Source organism: Etheostoma spectabile, chromosome 23 (assembly GCF_008692095.1).
Source record: "Etheostoma spectabile isolate EspeVRDwgs_2016 chromosome 23, UIUC_Espe_1.0, whole genome shotgun sequence".
NCBI classification, from domain to species: Eukaryota; Metazoa; Chordata; class Actinopteri; order Perciformes; family Percidae; genus Etheostoma; species Etheostoma spectabile.
Genome location: NC_045755.1, coordinates 16,350,533 through 16,367,049, shown reverse-complemented (window position 1 = coordinate 16,367,049; position 16,517 = coordinate 16,350,533). Strand labels below are relative to the sequence as shown.

Sequence of the window (16,517 nt, the reverse complement as noted above, 5' to 3'; positions counted from 1 at the left end):
TTCAAATTGTAGAAAATTCTTCAGATTTTCACACACATGCTTTAGAATTATTTTTTTTAATTTTCACCAAACAAGTGCAACATATACTCAGCACATGTATTTACATTGTACTGAAAAAATATGCCCATAAAAAACAGTAAACTGAAGGAAGATTGAAAATTTGAAAAGAAAATTGCAGAAAAAATGCTCAGAAAGAAAGTATAAGAAAAAAAGAGGCAAGAAAAACAAGTGTTTTTTTTCATCAGTGCTTTGATGCAGCTGTCAACTCAAAATCCACATTTTCAAAACAGTTAACACACAGGGTGAAACAGTGGCACTCATTGTCAAAATTGACATTGACGTTTTGTTTGCAAAAGGCTCTAACCAGGCCAAAACATGTAAAATATGCAACAAAAGCAAATTTTGCCTTCAAACAACACATCTAGCAAACACGTGTTCTTCCAATCAGCCATTACTCAGCAACAAAATACAGCACTGTGACAATGACCATTGCTTGTCATTGTAGCCTTTTACTTTACGTAGCTTTTACACCAGTTCCATTTGTTGTCAAATTTGCCTTCTTGCAAGGAATTAGATCCAAAATCAGAAATTCTTTGATGAAAATTGTGTTTATTCCATTGATTCTTGACAACTGAAATACTGTAAATATTGCACAAAATACAAGTAAACCAAAATAAAATCTATTAGTGTATAAGCAATTAAGTAAATAAAATTAAATCTATTACAGCAAAGTATAAACATCTATTACTGTAGATTATAGGAAATAGCCACTATTGATACTCAGTCTCTTCTGACTGGACGATGGGCCCACATGGCCTCATCCACACTGATTGCTAATTGAAGATTTGTGTGAAGGAGTGCCAAACAGGTGCATCAGTGATTCCATACTGATGTAGCTAGTTTCTATTAGTTATGAACAGATGTTCTTTTGTTTGGTTACCATAGCTAAAACAATGTAGTTTGGATTGCTTGAATGACAAATGGTATCTGTTACGGGTGGGGGAAATGTGTCAATCCAATGAGAAAGGGTTAACACATTTGAAAGAGGTGTCTTCTGCTCTGCTGAGACCGCGATGATGAAAACCGAGTGGATCCTTTGAGCAGGTCAAAGCAATCAAGAAAAACTGAAAGCAGCATCTTCCATTGTTGTTGTAAAAAAAAACTGTGGTCTTTTTGTGGCGGTTACTTCCTGATTGAAGTGGTAACAATTGACCATTGAGGTCTTTGGCCAGGTGGCACACATATTGGCCAATTAGCTCATGTAGTGTCATTTTGAATGGCAGTGTTTTGAAATGGCAATCATGTGACTTTATGTCAGATTGTTGTGTACAGTGCATTTAAAAAGTTCCATTTTGAATTGCCAAATATGTGTAAAGCAGAAATTGTGTTTAGACTTTTGGAGACTTAAGAGGTTTTGCTCTCTGTGTGCCAGTTTAAAAGATTGTGCCATGCATGTCATTTTAGTGTGTTATGTAGCAGTTGGTAATTGTAATGGCTTTCTGGCTGGAGCTCAATGATAACACTTTGTCATTGAGAGCTATGTTTAGTAATAAGGAATCACTAGTATTATCTCAGTCAGTCCTTGTTATAATCACAAATGCAATGGCAGAGTCCGTGTTGTGTTTGGGGGGCCTCTCAATTGATTATAAATCACAATACAGGCTGCTTTTACTGCTGTGTTGTGATTTGAATGTTGTAAAGGGATGTTGTTCATGTGTACCTACTTCCAAAAAAAGAGCGTCTCTGAGAGAGAGTTGAGTACATTTAAAGGATTTGAACATTTCTGACTTTTGGTGCCCCCTATTGGAAGTATCATACACACACACACACACACACACACACACACACCACCCAAAACCAAACACAAACCACACACACACACACACACACACACACAAAATATATTTATGTATATATAGAAGATTGAGTGATATCAATCTTCTTCCCAGAAGACGAATATTACTTGATTGCTCCCCTAAGACATTTCTAGTAATAATCTTGGTTACATCAGCTTTGAATGTAATTTCTGAAAGTTCTAGTAATATAATTAAAACACCAAAATCCATTTCTGACTAGGGTTATTGTATTATATTTTGTTTATAGTCACCTGTAATGGTGACAACAACAAGTAATCTTTTAACACTTAGAGGGATACTTTGTCGGTTTGAATCCAGCTCTGTGTCATCTTTGTTTGGGCAGTGTGCAGATGAACATTGTTTGGCTTCCCTCCGTGGCGCCAGTGCATGGAGCTCAGAGGAGCCGAGGTCTGCCGAGACCTGCTGGATTACATGAAACGCTCAGCTGGAAGCGCCATGTGCTGTGGCCATGTAGATGGTCGTTCATCTGCCCACACAAAGATGACACAGAGCTGGATTTAAATCAACAAAGTATTTCTTTGACATACAGTTAAGAACTCAATACAAATGTTAGCATTGAGCCAGTAAATTTAATTGTCCATGCTCTATCACTTAAAGCCACTCTATTTATATATATATATATATATATATATATATATATATATATATATATATATATATATAAAAATCCCAATGTCCATTACATTGGCATCTGGCAGTGGTAATATTAAAAAAGAGAAAAATGTTTTAAGTACACAATTCTCACAAATGTCTCATTTTTCAACAAACAACAATCATAGCACAGAGATGCTATGATCACATACAAAACTACACATAATGACTGCAAAACTCAAAACATGTTTTATCACTTAACATTCAGTAAAATGTTAACATTAGCAGCAGGGGGCAGGTGAATTTTATTGTCGATGCTCTCATCACTTTAAGGGGCAAAGTTGGCGTGGCTCCCAAAAACCTGTTGCACTCCTTTTGAGGGATTTGACCTCCTAGTCAGCATCACTAAGTGCTGTGGAGCACATGAGCTACTTGACTCGAACCTGTCAGGAAGTGTTGGGAAGAATGTTACCAAGAGAGAAGAGTGTGAATTGATTGCCCTCTGACTGCTGCCAAAACCGCGCTCTGTGTGCCATCCTGTGTTGAGTACGTGTGTGTTTCGGCTGTCATGCCCCCTATATGTAGAGATGGGGTGGGTGGGGGGTGGGGGGGGGGGGGGGGGGGGGGGGGCATGGCTAAATAAACGGAGTAAAAGCTGTTGAAAGGGGTGGACACTACCAGCACAAGAAGATTGACACCATGTGTTCTTGTTTCGAGACAGAGAGAGGGCAAGCGTGACGGAAGCAGGAGGCCCAGGTTGCAGCACCCCGCCTAGCTGCCAGAGATCAGTCATAGGGCAAGGAATTGTGTGGAGGAGGAGGGAAGGGAGGAGGGAGGAGGTGGTTAATGGTAACGGAGGAGGGTGGTGTTAATATTAACTGCAATTCCAGACCTTCTACTACCAGTCTCTTTTTTTTTTTTTCTCCATTTCCAAAGCTGTCCAGCCAGCAGAGAGCTCTAAACCCCAACACCCTATCCTACTGCTACACACAAGTATACACACATTCCAAGAGGCAGGGATGGGAGCGTGACAATCGGGAAACAACGGCTGTTAGTTACAGAAAATGCATTACGGCATGGGCCTGGGCAGCAGAGCGGAGGAGAGGAAGTGGTGGGATTATGCTGGGCTTGGACAAGCAGAGCATAGGGTTATTTCCTCCCCCTCTCTGTAGTAAACTGTTCAGATTTACAAGGCCTCCAGGGACGCGGGTGCCCCATCCTCGTCCCGTCAAACCTCGACAGCTCCTGATTTAAAAATAATCCTAAATCAGCGCATGACAGTTGTCAGCAGGGCATAAGGAGGTCAGAGGAGCCATCAACTCAGGGGAAAAGACCAATTGCTTAATGTGTCTTGGTTTTGTTGATAAGAGATAAACCTTGTGTGCACTGTGACTGTAAAGATCCAATCTGTCTGCTGCAAAGTGCCCCATTATTGGCTTGAATGTTACATTTTTCCAACACTCACACTAATTTCCTGAGCTTCAAATCTGAGACCTTGTATGTGACCAACAAGTTTTAAATAGTTGGAGGGGAGCCGGTAGAAATACTCGCAATGGATTTTGATTTACAACAGGTCTCTTAAGAGTCGACTTTCCAGAAGCAATGACAAAGTGTTTGTTGTTCTCCATACTTTTAGAATTATCTGGCACATGCCACCTATGTGTTTGCATAAACCTATATTCAGGATGGCAGTTCTTGTCCACCTGCTTTGTATTGTGCATCAATGATGAAGCAAATTGTGCAGTTTTAATTTTTTTTTAATAAGATATATAAAAATGTATATCTTATATTATAAGAATTTTAAATCATGCAACTAGTGTTTTTAGGTATGTGGTGTAGGTATGTATTGTGGTTTTAGATCATTATGTTTGTCTTTATTCAAATCCATCTAAGAAGGGATGATCTCTCTTTGGTTGAACTGCTCAGAATGCATAAAACATATTCACACTGTGAGGTCGCGAGTTGACAGTGCTTTTGAATTTCTTGGGTCTCATTTTCCTATTTTCATTATCATTTCTGTTTTACTTCCACTGAGGGGGTTATGTTTTTGGTTTGGTTAGTTTGACTGTTTTTTTTCAGCAAGATTAAGAAAACTTACTAGCCCGATTTTCATGAAACTTGTTGGAATGGTGTAGCATGGGCCAAGGATGAACCCATTACATTTTTGGAGCATGTCCAAATCACAGGCCATATACACATCAATTTTTACTTTTGTTGACTTTGACGGAGGTCTGCGCTCTCTGAGTGCACTTCTACTTTTCTAGATTCTACTCACCGATCTGGGAGAGCGGCAATATTGCTAAAAAGTCTGGCTGGGCAAGAAGGGAAAACCTCCCCTTCAGGCCGCATGGAGCCCCGTGTCTAACAGTGTCTCTCATCCTCTACGTCTGACACGGCGAACATTTTTCTCCCTGTAGCCTTCATAGCAGTAAATAATCGTATTTCACTTTCTCCCTTCTCTCCTGTTCCAGCTACTGCTCCGTTGATTGCTGCCCCGTTTTTTTTTTTACTGTGACAGCATCACTTCAAACCGGATGCGATCCGGCTGGCTGCCGGCCTCTCTTGTGATCACCGCAGGCCTCGGAAGACCCCTTCAACAGAAACAGGAAGCAGTTCATAGCGCGGGTCGCGACCCCTCTCATTCAGCCCCATGAGTCAAGCAGGGCCCACCCCGGCGAAACACAGGAAAGTTCCGGTCCCATCAACAAGGTGTGGAAGGATATTCAGGAGGGAGGAGGGGAAGGAGACTTCTTTTTCTCTCTCTCTCTTCATGCACTGAATACATGTATGTGTGTGTGAGTCAGGAGAGAGGTGCACATCTGTTGAGCAGTAGCCGTGTAACATTATTACACACAAGGCCCGGAGAGGCGCACCTAAACACAACTACAGCTGCATCTAATACAAGGCCGCGTCCACGGGAGGAAACTACTGCCTGAGCTATTGAACAAATACCGAATGCTTGATAGGTCCCTCTGGACTTCTGATAAGAGGCTCTTGGCCATGACACTATTACTAAAGGGTGGAGATGGAGATGCATGTGTGTGTAGTTAAACAGGCTTTTCCAAATGTTTAGCAAAATCCACTGCTCACCAACAACTTGATCATCTTTTGAAGCATTTCATTTTAGAGTAACTGATGTGTTTTATGTCACGGGTTGGTGTTTTCTGTGTGTTTGATGAGGCATGACATGTGAGGCTGTGTCCAAAATCATTAATTCCTAAATAACTGCCACATTGTTTACTCTATATTGAGATTTTGTACACTTTGGGGTTTTTTTATGTGTGTTTTTTATAGGTGCAGTAATGTAACTTTTTATGTCTGTTAAATGTAAATTTCACACTCAGAATTTTGGACTATCAAATAAAATGGAGGACAGTAAATATAATGCACTATGTAGTAAATGAGGAGAACTTTAAGACACAGCCGAGTGCACTGTCAGACACAGCCAAAGTGAATCTCTGCGATGCAACTCAATGAGATGTGATTAAGTGACTAATTAACTGGAATAATGCAACATTCTGTAACATAAAGATCATTGCATGTGGCTCGGACTAATTTAACGTGACATTATGCGACATCATACATAATGAAAGATAATATGAGTCAGTTAAAGTTCCCCAAGTAACACGACATGACTGGACTTGTCCTGACTTGTCTGGAGGTTGGGAAAACAAAAACACATGTGTAGAATAATAACCAGCCTTATTCATTACCTCATGATACAAATGAGCAGGGATGGAAACAACAGTACTGTCCAACCAAAAGCAGCAGAAACACAGTGACTTTTTGAATAAATACTTTATTTATCAACTATTGATGTTATATTTTAATATGAATGGAACTCTACTGGATGAAGTCTTTCTCTCGTAAAAGGAGAAAAATTGTTTTTTTTTTATTGGACAAGAAGCACAAAATAAAGTGGGCACTTTGCTGACTAAACTGTTACACTGCCAATGTGTGATGTTTATGGAAAGTTGGAAGCTTTAATAGTCAGTTATGGATGCAGTTTTATATGTACACCACTTCAGTCAAAATGTAATGAAAGAAAATGTACTCAAACTCAAATGTTTCAATGAAATATTTTCAAAGAATAACAATACACTAAAAAGCTACTTCGCTACAGATAATACAAGTTACTATACTTTCACTGTAAAAGCCCACGTAAATAAGAGACTTGCTAAGTTGATGTTTTTGTGCCAAAGATTCAGACTTTTTTTTGGCCAAACCAGAGAGCTGATGTCATGGGAGCTCTGTTAATGTTCATGTTAGACCACATCTGATATTTCACTTTAATGGAGAGGTGTTAATGGTGGAGGGGAAGCAGTAGGAACATGGGAGAGAGAAGGGAGATATTTGGCTGAACAAAGAAGTTTTTTTTCTGTGTCCAAATAAAAATCCCTTTTAGGTTTCTACTCAATAGCTACCATCCATCTCCAACATTATCTCCTTTCTGCTGATTTCAACTCCCAAGATCTTTACTTACTATGTTCCTCTGTGTGAGTAATAATAATTCAGCCTTCCCAGATATCTCTAATCTCTTACAGGTTTATAAGTGTCCCAGATAGAGTTGTGAAATCAGTACTTAGCAAGGTTATAAGAATATTAGAAATGTGTTGGCTTCATGGAGCAGTCATGCCCTTTATACCAATCAAAGACACTTAGCAATATTTACCAAATTCTGCAATTCTCCTTTAGGCTCTTTCAACTGTTTTTGATTGCAGTTTTGTCTTTGGTGTCATTTCCAACAAAAGCAGACAGTGGAAAAGCTCTGATGAATCCACCTTCCGCTATTTCCCAAGCACCAAACTGCAGACAGATTTAGAAACTATTTGAACATAGTGGAGCATGTTGCAGCTAATGATACATTTTGCCAAGGGGATGGTGGAGACCAAAACTAAGCTAAATGGTGAAAGAATATTTGACTTATATTCATCAGGTGAAAATACACAAATCTAAATAAACGCTAGTGTTGCTCCCATAGCCTGCTATATGACAGTGTATATATAATAGGGCTAAAAGACTGAAGCTAAGCTCAATGTTCCAGGTAAAGAGTCACTATCCTCAAAAGTTGATATAGAAGACATGAAAGTAAAGTTGAAGCATTTTGTTCCTGCTCTGCGCTAGTTATACAGAATAAATGCTAACTAACATTACAGTAAATTCTAATAGCATCCAGGACTGGCTTCTTATACTACTTGTGAAGTGTCCTTGGCCTTGAAGGTAACGTAAGACAGTTAGCTAGGCATGCTAAAGTTTGCAGCATATAGTGTTTGGTGTTTTAAGCCCCCAGCTTCGCCTGGAAGGCACTAGGATTAGGCAATGGTTAGGGTTAGGGTTCGGTACCTTGAAGTCATTGGGCGCAGCGTTGCCTGGAGGTCGACGTTGGGGGCTTAAAACACCATTGAGCATATGTTAGAGCAGATAAACACACTGTTTAATCCATTCCTTACACTTTTGCTTTTTTCTTTGATTTTGGACAGGCTAAAAAAGACATTAAACCGTTTGAAAGCTGGGCATCACGCCTACGGAGTAATGAACACCGCTGCAGCATGTTGAGAAACCTGCTGTGCCTAGTTATGGTTGCAAAGCTATTGGGTAATCAACTTTATGATGTCTATGTTGTGTTTCCAACTTGTTCTGCAGCCCCCCTATCTTTAAGTTTTATTTTGTAGCTTTAAGTGAGTGAGTTTATAAAAAGCACATAGTCCCCGCCTGCTCAGTAATTCTTTCCTCCATCTGCTTTACGGTGATGAGAATCATCTTTTTAACAAATAAGCCACTATTTGTCCTGTTGAATTTATCCCTTGCCAGTTCTGGTATTTGTCCTATTGCCAGCTGTTTTCTTCCTGAGGTAAATCTCTGTAAATCAATGGAAGTTAATCTGCCTAGAAGATTGTGTGCTCGCTCTGACTATGGGGGCACTCTATCTCCATTGGTTACAGAGCATCCATCAAGTGCTCAAGGAAGGCTCTGCAGAGCAGCGACATCCCTATCCCTTCTAACCCCATCACCCCCACCCACCCCCAAATCTCCTCCTAGCACTTCTTCATATTCTTCTCCAGGTAATTAGGTAATGAGGATTGATTTATTCCAAAGAGATAAAGCCCGATAACGTAAAGAAATGTATTGTATCAGTTGTTATCTGTTGATACACTCCACATCTGCTTGTTCTTTATCTGGATGTCCTCTCGGTCTTCCTCCAACATCGTCTCAAGGGCGGCAGTGGCTCACTGCAATGGAAAGTGGATCTGACTGCCCTGTCATTTATCATGTAACTTTAACTCCGGGGGCACAGTGTTGTGAAGTGAAGACTTCTTCTCGGTGATATAATGCTGGCTGCATGGGTGCAAATCATCTTTGTCCTCATTGCAGGGGGAGATGGGTTTTGAAATTCCACACATTCTGTCCAGGAATGTCTCTGTGGATATAACTCACCTGGCACACTGGTTTCAATAACACATGCACGTACACATTTATATGCAGATACACCCCACCATTTGTCATACAACTCTGTAGAGTACTGTATCACTGTAATTGAAAAGTTTCAGGGTATATGTGAGAAAAGGCAGAAGAGGTAAAGGGGGAGTTGTGACCCTTGGGGACCAAAGTCATTTCAGAAATGTTTGACAAATGGAAGAAGAGACAGAATAACAGAGAACAGAAAGACAAAAGGAGAGCGAGACCTTACCAAAGGTTTCCTGGGTTTGAACCCTGAATGACCCTGTTGTGTTTACCCAGGTTGACCCTCCCTTATTACCCACCATGCCAGACCTCTTTCCTCTGCATCTACCAACATTTTCCAGGTGAGGGCCTTTGTTGACATGCAAAATATGTCCAAATAAGATGAAAAATGTTGTAAGAATAAACCCAGGCCTTTACAAGCATACTCTGTTGAGTGACTTCAACACACCCACCACGTACCTTGTTAGCTCGGGTGTTTCATGCTAAAGCATTATTTGAAATATTAAAAAATTGATTGTGCGACATTTCTTCAACTAAATGGGATGTCAATTTAAGCCAAGCATGGAATATTGGTTAAACCAACCCAAAATTTGACAAACGACTTTATGATCTCATCATAAAAAACAACTTGACCTCAACATATTTCTTTTCTTTTCAGCATTTGGAATGGCTGAATGTGAAAAAAGGATTATATATACATGCAAATAGAAGGCATTGTCTCCTTTTCTCCTGAATGTACAGTACATCCTGTTAAAACTAAATAATGGGAGTGGGCATTCCACAAGGTGTAATCTTTAAAATTAGTGAGCTATAAGTATATGAGTGTTGTAGGAATTTAAGTCTAAGTAAAACATGTAATTTATAGTTCATGCATGCCTATGAGAGAGCCATTAAACACACTTGTGTACATGATAATACCAAAAAAAACATACTTTAGTTAGTTCTTTTTTGTTATGTGGTAGCATTGGTTAGATGATTCGCATTATCAAAAATGCCTAGACATCTGAAAATCTCAAAGTCAGTGCTGCCATACTAACATTGCTGCAGTCACATACGGTCCACGTTCATTAATATTTTGTCCTTTTCAAATTTGAATTTAAATTGGCCTCCATTAGTCAGGAAAATTCTTCAGCCTTTGAGATTATCCACATTTGTATGACACCATGACCAACTTGACCCTGTGTGCTGCCTGTTTCAGTGCGCGGTGGGTTTGTGTACGTGGTCGTGGCGGGCTAGTTCTTCTTCATGTTGTGGTGCTCCTGGTGAGATCAGTATTCTGACATGTACAGACTCAGCTGCCGTGTTGAGAGTCTTGGGCTCAGGGGGCTGTTTTTGAAAGCAGGCCAGCAGGGACCACACGGGGAGAGGCAATCAGGGACAACATGTCCAACAAACACAACCAACAACCACTGTCGTTGCCTTTCATCTTCCTTAATCCAGTACGCAGAATGTGGGAGGAGCATTGAGGACAGCTCTGGAATCAGTACTAAATAAAGATTATAATGATGAATTTCGGGTGCTAATAAGCATCCACAACAAAGGGAAAAGATTTGCATTCCTTTGCACTGAGGACTGTTAAGAATTGGTCAGTCCTCTGTGTTTAAGTGCCAGAGGGGAATCACTGGTCCAAGATGACTCCATTCCCTCCTATTGTTCATCATCTAGACAGTCAGCTTTCCATTCGAGAATGCGCATGACTCAAAACTCAAACATCGCCCCCAAAGGAACTCCTCACTCACAAAGAATGTCCAAATGAGCGTGAGGGTCTGAAACATCGGCGCTGCCTGCTCCTTTAAAACAATGTCGGAACACACAGACAAATCTGGCTTGATTTTCAGCCAGCAGCGGAACTGGGCTGGTGGGAAACTGAAATAAGGTCTATTAGCAGTTTAAAGTTACAGTTTGTGTTTTGATAATTTGAGTGGGAGCCAGAGGGTGGTTTAGTTGTAATGGGCTGGAGCCATGCTCTGTGATGGGCTCCGGTATGGTGATTAGCTGGGGGGCTTACAGATGAACCCCGGGCAGCGCAAGGTTTCAGCTCCCCGCTGGCGTAAACTGTGGGTGGCAAGGAGATAAAACACAAGGCAGACTCGGCATTGTTTATGCTGTCTGTTTGTGGTCTCCATCCACGCAGAGGCGTGTGTGCAGCCCTTATGTCTCTACAATGTAGCACGGGGATGCTAAAACCTCCTACACAAAGAACGAGGTGCAATAACACAGCTTTTGTTTAGCTGACACTTACAGTTAGGAAATCCAGCTTCCAATATATGTTGGTCTGAAAAAAAGATGTTTTAAATTTTGGAAATATATGTATTTTGATGGAAAAAGCCTGAAATTAGCAAAGACAAGTCAACAAGTCAACATAAAAAATACTCAATTAATGCACATGAAATTGCAATGTGATAATTTACCTGGGGAGACAGGACTAAGTATTCTCTACTGGAGGTCCACGGTTAAGTATGGGGGGTCCCACTCCACCTGTCCCCCTGCCCCAAGCACCCAGGGTCAGCCACAAGAGAGGTGGTCCCGCCTGACTCCATGCACAGCACCACGAGCCCACCCTATCAACGCTAAACAGTGTGAAACAACACATTAACCAGTGGTCTGTCCAAATGTCAGCCAGGACAAGTACTTGCTTTAAAAACGACCACCACACATCTCAGTTATCTAGCTGTGTGGTCTCCACATAAAGATACCTTGTCAGATGTTTTGTTGGTTGTAACCTGCGTGAAAGCGTCTGCCGAACAACATCTGAATCACTGCTTGGTAAAAAAAATAAAGAGGACATATTTGACGAATGTATTCCGATTGAAGATTGGACGGGAAATGCGTTGATGATACAAAGTCTGCAGAATTTAATGAAGGTATTTACGATGTTTGAGAACGTGTCGACACTTAAGTCTGCTTTATCTGAAAGTATGTTATTGCAAATGCCATTTGTACCAAGGCGTAGCAAACTCTACAGGGGCTATACAATCAATGATTCATAATCAGGTACTGCCAGTTGTTATTTACCCCATTCAGAAGCAATAAAACACTGTTGATATCATTAGAAATTGATAGTACTGGTGTGTGTGTTGAAAAGAAGCACATGTAAGAGGTAGTATTTTTTTAATTTGAACAATAAAATCATATTTTAAGGCCAATTTTAGAGCAAAAAGCCTATAGCCTCTCGATTTAGACATGTCAACACAAAACATCAGCTCTTTTTCTGAGACAACACTGCAACAATCTTCTATTTTATGTAATTTTTGTCATTAGACTATTTATCTTAAAAAAAGTACATTTCAGTTTGAAACTGGTTGAAATATTTTTGCTGAACTGGCAGACGTTTTCTTTTGTTTTTAGTAAATGAGGGATTACGACTCAATTATACAAGGCAGGGCAGGAGGTTCTGTCTGTATTTCACGTCAATCCTAATTATTTAGGTATAAATGTTCAGTTTTATGTCTGTTTTCTTTAATTCAAATTTTTTTTCTTTCAAAAAACCTGATTAGACACTTAATTTATGTGATAACAAGATCAAACCACCAGCGGTGTAATGTAACATATCGTCACCTTCCTAAAATAATCGCCCAAGTCATTTTTTGACAAAAAGTATTTTCTTGCCTATATCATCTCCTCATGGTGCTGGCCACCTCTGGTAACATTTCCTACATTCTCGGTTGAACAGTTCATGTGATTCTACGCCTTTAGTATAACTGCATAAGTCATAATATGTTCAGTATTTGGTTCAGTTTTTTGTGTTTTCTGAAAAACGTGAAAAAATGACTTAGGCGATTATTTTAGGAAGGTGACGATATTGCACTACACTGTACTTAAATACAAACTTGAAGTACTTTCCTTGAGTGTTTTGATTTTACACTTTACTTATACTACTTAATTCAGAGGGAAAAACTTTGACAATACAGTTAATAAGTAAAGTTACTTTACAGGTAAGGATTTTACACATAAAATACGATGATAAAAAAACTAAACTACTTCCACTTTGGCAAACCAGTAATGTTAATACAATACTGATATATGATAGTTTAACACTCAAGGGGGCCACTTTTGCAAAATTAGTCCTATATTTTGATACTTTTCCCATCCCTGAAAACCACAAAAGAAGAGTTCAGCTTCTTTACTGATGCTTACTTCTTTTTATCACCAGAGGCCATTTGTGGCAGTGGGCCAAAATGCTGCTAATTAAAGTTCGGAGGTATAATTAAACTACACTTCAATTGCATAATTTAGTATATCTGGAGACAGAAATTGTTTCTAGGAAATAGGTGATGCAGGGGTTGAATGTGAATTTAGTACATCATCTTTTAAAACAAGTTCACCACAGATAGTACTTTCTAGTGTTGATGTATTTGTACCGACACTGGGCTGACAATCACTTCCATTGTTTGGATTCTCATAATAGATGCATGGAAAAAGATATGATACTTGGGCATCTTTGTCATTACAAGTTCAATACTGCAGGGGATTAATATTGCGACACTTTGGTGGTATCGTGCAACCCAAACCCTCACTACTGTTCCACACATAAATCTCACAGAGCGTGACTAATCCGGCGGTAACAAGAGCTGGGGCCGACGGTCCCCGCGGACCCCGTCCTGCATGTCAGTGTTTTAGACCGCTCTGCTGTAAGGACCAGCCCCAGAACCTCCCTGGGCCCCCGGAGACCCTGTGAAACCAAACAGTGAGGTCAGCTCTGGGCTCACAGCGAGGATTATACGCGCACACACACACACACACACACACACACACACACACGCACACACACACACAACGCTAAAACCACTGAAACTGAACTTAGATTAAGTCATTAAGGGTAACCGTCCCCTAGAACCTCAGCCATGGACCTTTTCTGTAAAAAGATATTCTCTTCTCACAGCAATTGATTTTCTGTCTGTGAGCAAAGCTGGCTGGCCTGTCGTAACTTTATTTTGGATGGTCAATTAATTTTTTTGCAGAATTACAACTCATTATATTCTTCATTAACTTTTTTTTTCTCTGCAAAAACTCAGTAAATGGCTTCCTGGTTATCTCCCAGCAAAAGACAAGGAAAAAAAAAAAAAGCGAAATGCAGACTGATGCTTCCTTATCAATTATATTACACACATCTGACTATTTCCCTGCGTGCACCTGCACTACTATTCTATTACACACACACACACACACACACACATAATGAAACTCTATCTCCAATAACTTCCACAACAGTAACACTAGATTTGTTATTGTATCAAACAGGTGGTGATGACTTTCAGTGTCGTTGACATGCACGACACCAGGCATGGTGTAAGCCCCGTGTGTTTGTGTCTGCATGTGCGTGCACGGCAACTGAGATAGGACAGTTGATCCTCAGTGTCACACTGTTGTTGGCTCTTTATTTTAGCACATGAAGGAGCGAAACTACCAACAACAACCTCCAGAATAAAATGCTTATACCATGCCTGAAGCATTTCACACACACAGCCAGGGATGAGGTCCATGCACATGCACACAAACACACACATGCTTGACTGGCACAGATTCACACACACAATAATCAATGCTCAATTACCCTCTCCTGTGTTTAGACAGTAATGCTAGTCCGGAGGGTCTTGGGTGTGGAGAGCAACCTGTTGAGAATAATTCATGCGAGTGTCAAAAGTGGGAATCTCAGGATTCTCTTACATTTTGTGGGCCACACACATACACACACACACACACACACACACACACACGGATGGACAAAGCCGTCCAACACATTTGTCAACATTATAGGGATCAATTGTAAATCACATTTCATTTATTGCTTTCAGCCAAGTCAGACAATCATAAATATTGTTGAGTGAGGACAACAGGATTTACTGATTATATATCACTTCAAAATGGGGTGTGGATAAACATCCAGAATATTTTTCTATGTCACTACTACTTCAACTACATTTATATATTCACATCAATCCCAATTCAAATGTAACCCACAACATATTACAGACCCTTATTAAGTTCAGTGATCAGATGAAAACATGTCAAATCTATTATCTGTACTTCATTTCAAAATAAAAGGCTTTTTAAGAGACCTGAGAAGTGGATTCAAGAGGAGATCTAATTGAAGGAAGATGTTCTATTGATGTCTGAAAAACAATAGATTGTACATCCACTACATTGTAAAGTGAATTGCACTGAGAGTCCACTTCATTCATCATCTACATTCATTATTTCTGGACTACATGGCTTAACATTTTGTCTCATTAATGAACAGTTTCATCACACTATAATTAGGCCTGCAACTAATATGAATCAATTCTTTTAATTACTGGCTACTTGTTTACTTCAATGTTCCCCTTGTCATGCATGTTTTAGATCTCTCCCTGCTCCAACACAGCTGATTCTAACGATTGACTCCTTGTGAACTCCTGAAGCTGCTTGATAACGATGATTATTAAATTCTGCTGTGTTGGACCTAAGACTACGTTTACACGTGGGCGGCAATTTTCATAAACGGACATTTCAACCTCTCCGGTTTCAAAAATAACATTGTGCACACCTGTCAGTTTTCAGAAAAGTGTTCATTTACACGGCATATGTATATATGCCGTCAATGCTCTCAAGAGCATGCCAAACCTGTAGGTGGCAGTGTGACAAGAAGCTTCAGCCCACGTTAGCCAATCAGAATCTCGAAAATAGCAACAATAGCAACAAATCACTTCCTCTCTCTTCTCTTCCTCACTTCCTCGGCTGCCTAAACCTCTGATTGTCTCAGTTTACATGCAAATGAACAAACAAATAATTCAAGGATCTCCACTCTGGCCAGAGTTTTTAGAAAGACTCGTTTTCAGAGGTGAATTCTCCGTTTGCATGTAAACAAAGGGCACAATCGAAGGGAAATGTCTCCGTTTGTCAAAATAAAATCAAAACAGGACTTAAAATATACAGGACAAGTTTGAGAAACACTGGTTTACTCCATATTTGTCCAAAAAAGGTAAGATTTTTTTCCAGAGCTTAATATCTTGAAATACAAATATTGGTTGAACCAATCAAATCTTTCAAATCAAATTTCATTAATCATGATTAAATGCAACATGCAAAGCAGACATTAAGGCTGGTGAGGCTGGAACAAGTGGTTGATAAATGACTATTATTATAATGTTGTCAGTTGACTAATTATGTAATTGACCAATTATCTCAGCGCTATCTAAAATACCAAAGAGAACTTACAGATATAGAGAGAGAGAATCTGAAATTGTTTCACAAAGCCCATGCCAAATGATGTCAACTCCGGATGATACGCCTTTGGAAGAAGTTTCATATTAACTAAATTGTGAGTCGACAGGATAAAACAGGTTTTGGGTAACAAAGGCTCTTCTTAATAGCTGAGCCAGACATGGCTGTGTTCTTTACCCACTGTGGCTTAATGGCTATCATATCATTGCCTACATCCAGCCAAAGCTTCAGTCCCCTTGCTATCTGTTGTTTTAATGGTGGACCCCATATAACCAATTATACAGCGCAGCGGTGCCCGTCTTCTCTCTCATCAACACTGACATTCATCAATATCCTATTAGTTTCTCTTGGAGCCAGGCACTTTACCCCCCATCCCCCCCACCA

At 39.9% G+C, this 16,517-nt stretch overlaps 1 long non-coding RNA gene across 1 annotated transcript; it reads left to right on the top strand.

Moving 5' to 3' along the window:
• The first annotated feature begins 1,372 nt into the window (after positions 1-1,372).
• On the top strand, positions 1,373-15,484 carry LOC116673320 (uncharacterized). Its single transcript, XR_004327816.1, has 3 exons — positions 1,373-1,384; positions 11,848-11,850; positions 15,378-15,484. It is a non-coding gene; the product is annotated as an uncharacterized LOC116673320 (long non-coding RNA).
• The last annotated feature ends 1,033 nt before the right edge of the window (positions 15,485-16,517 follow it).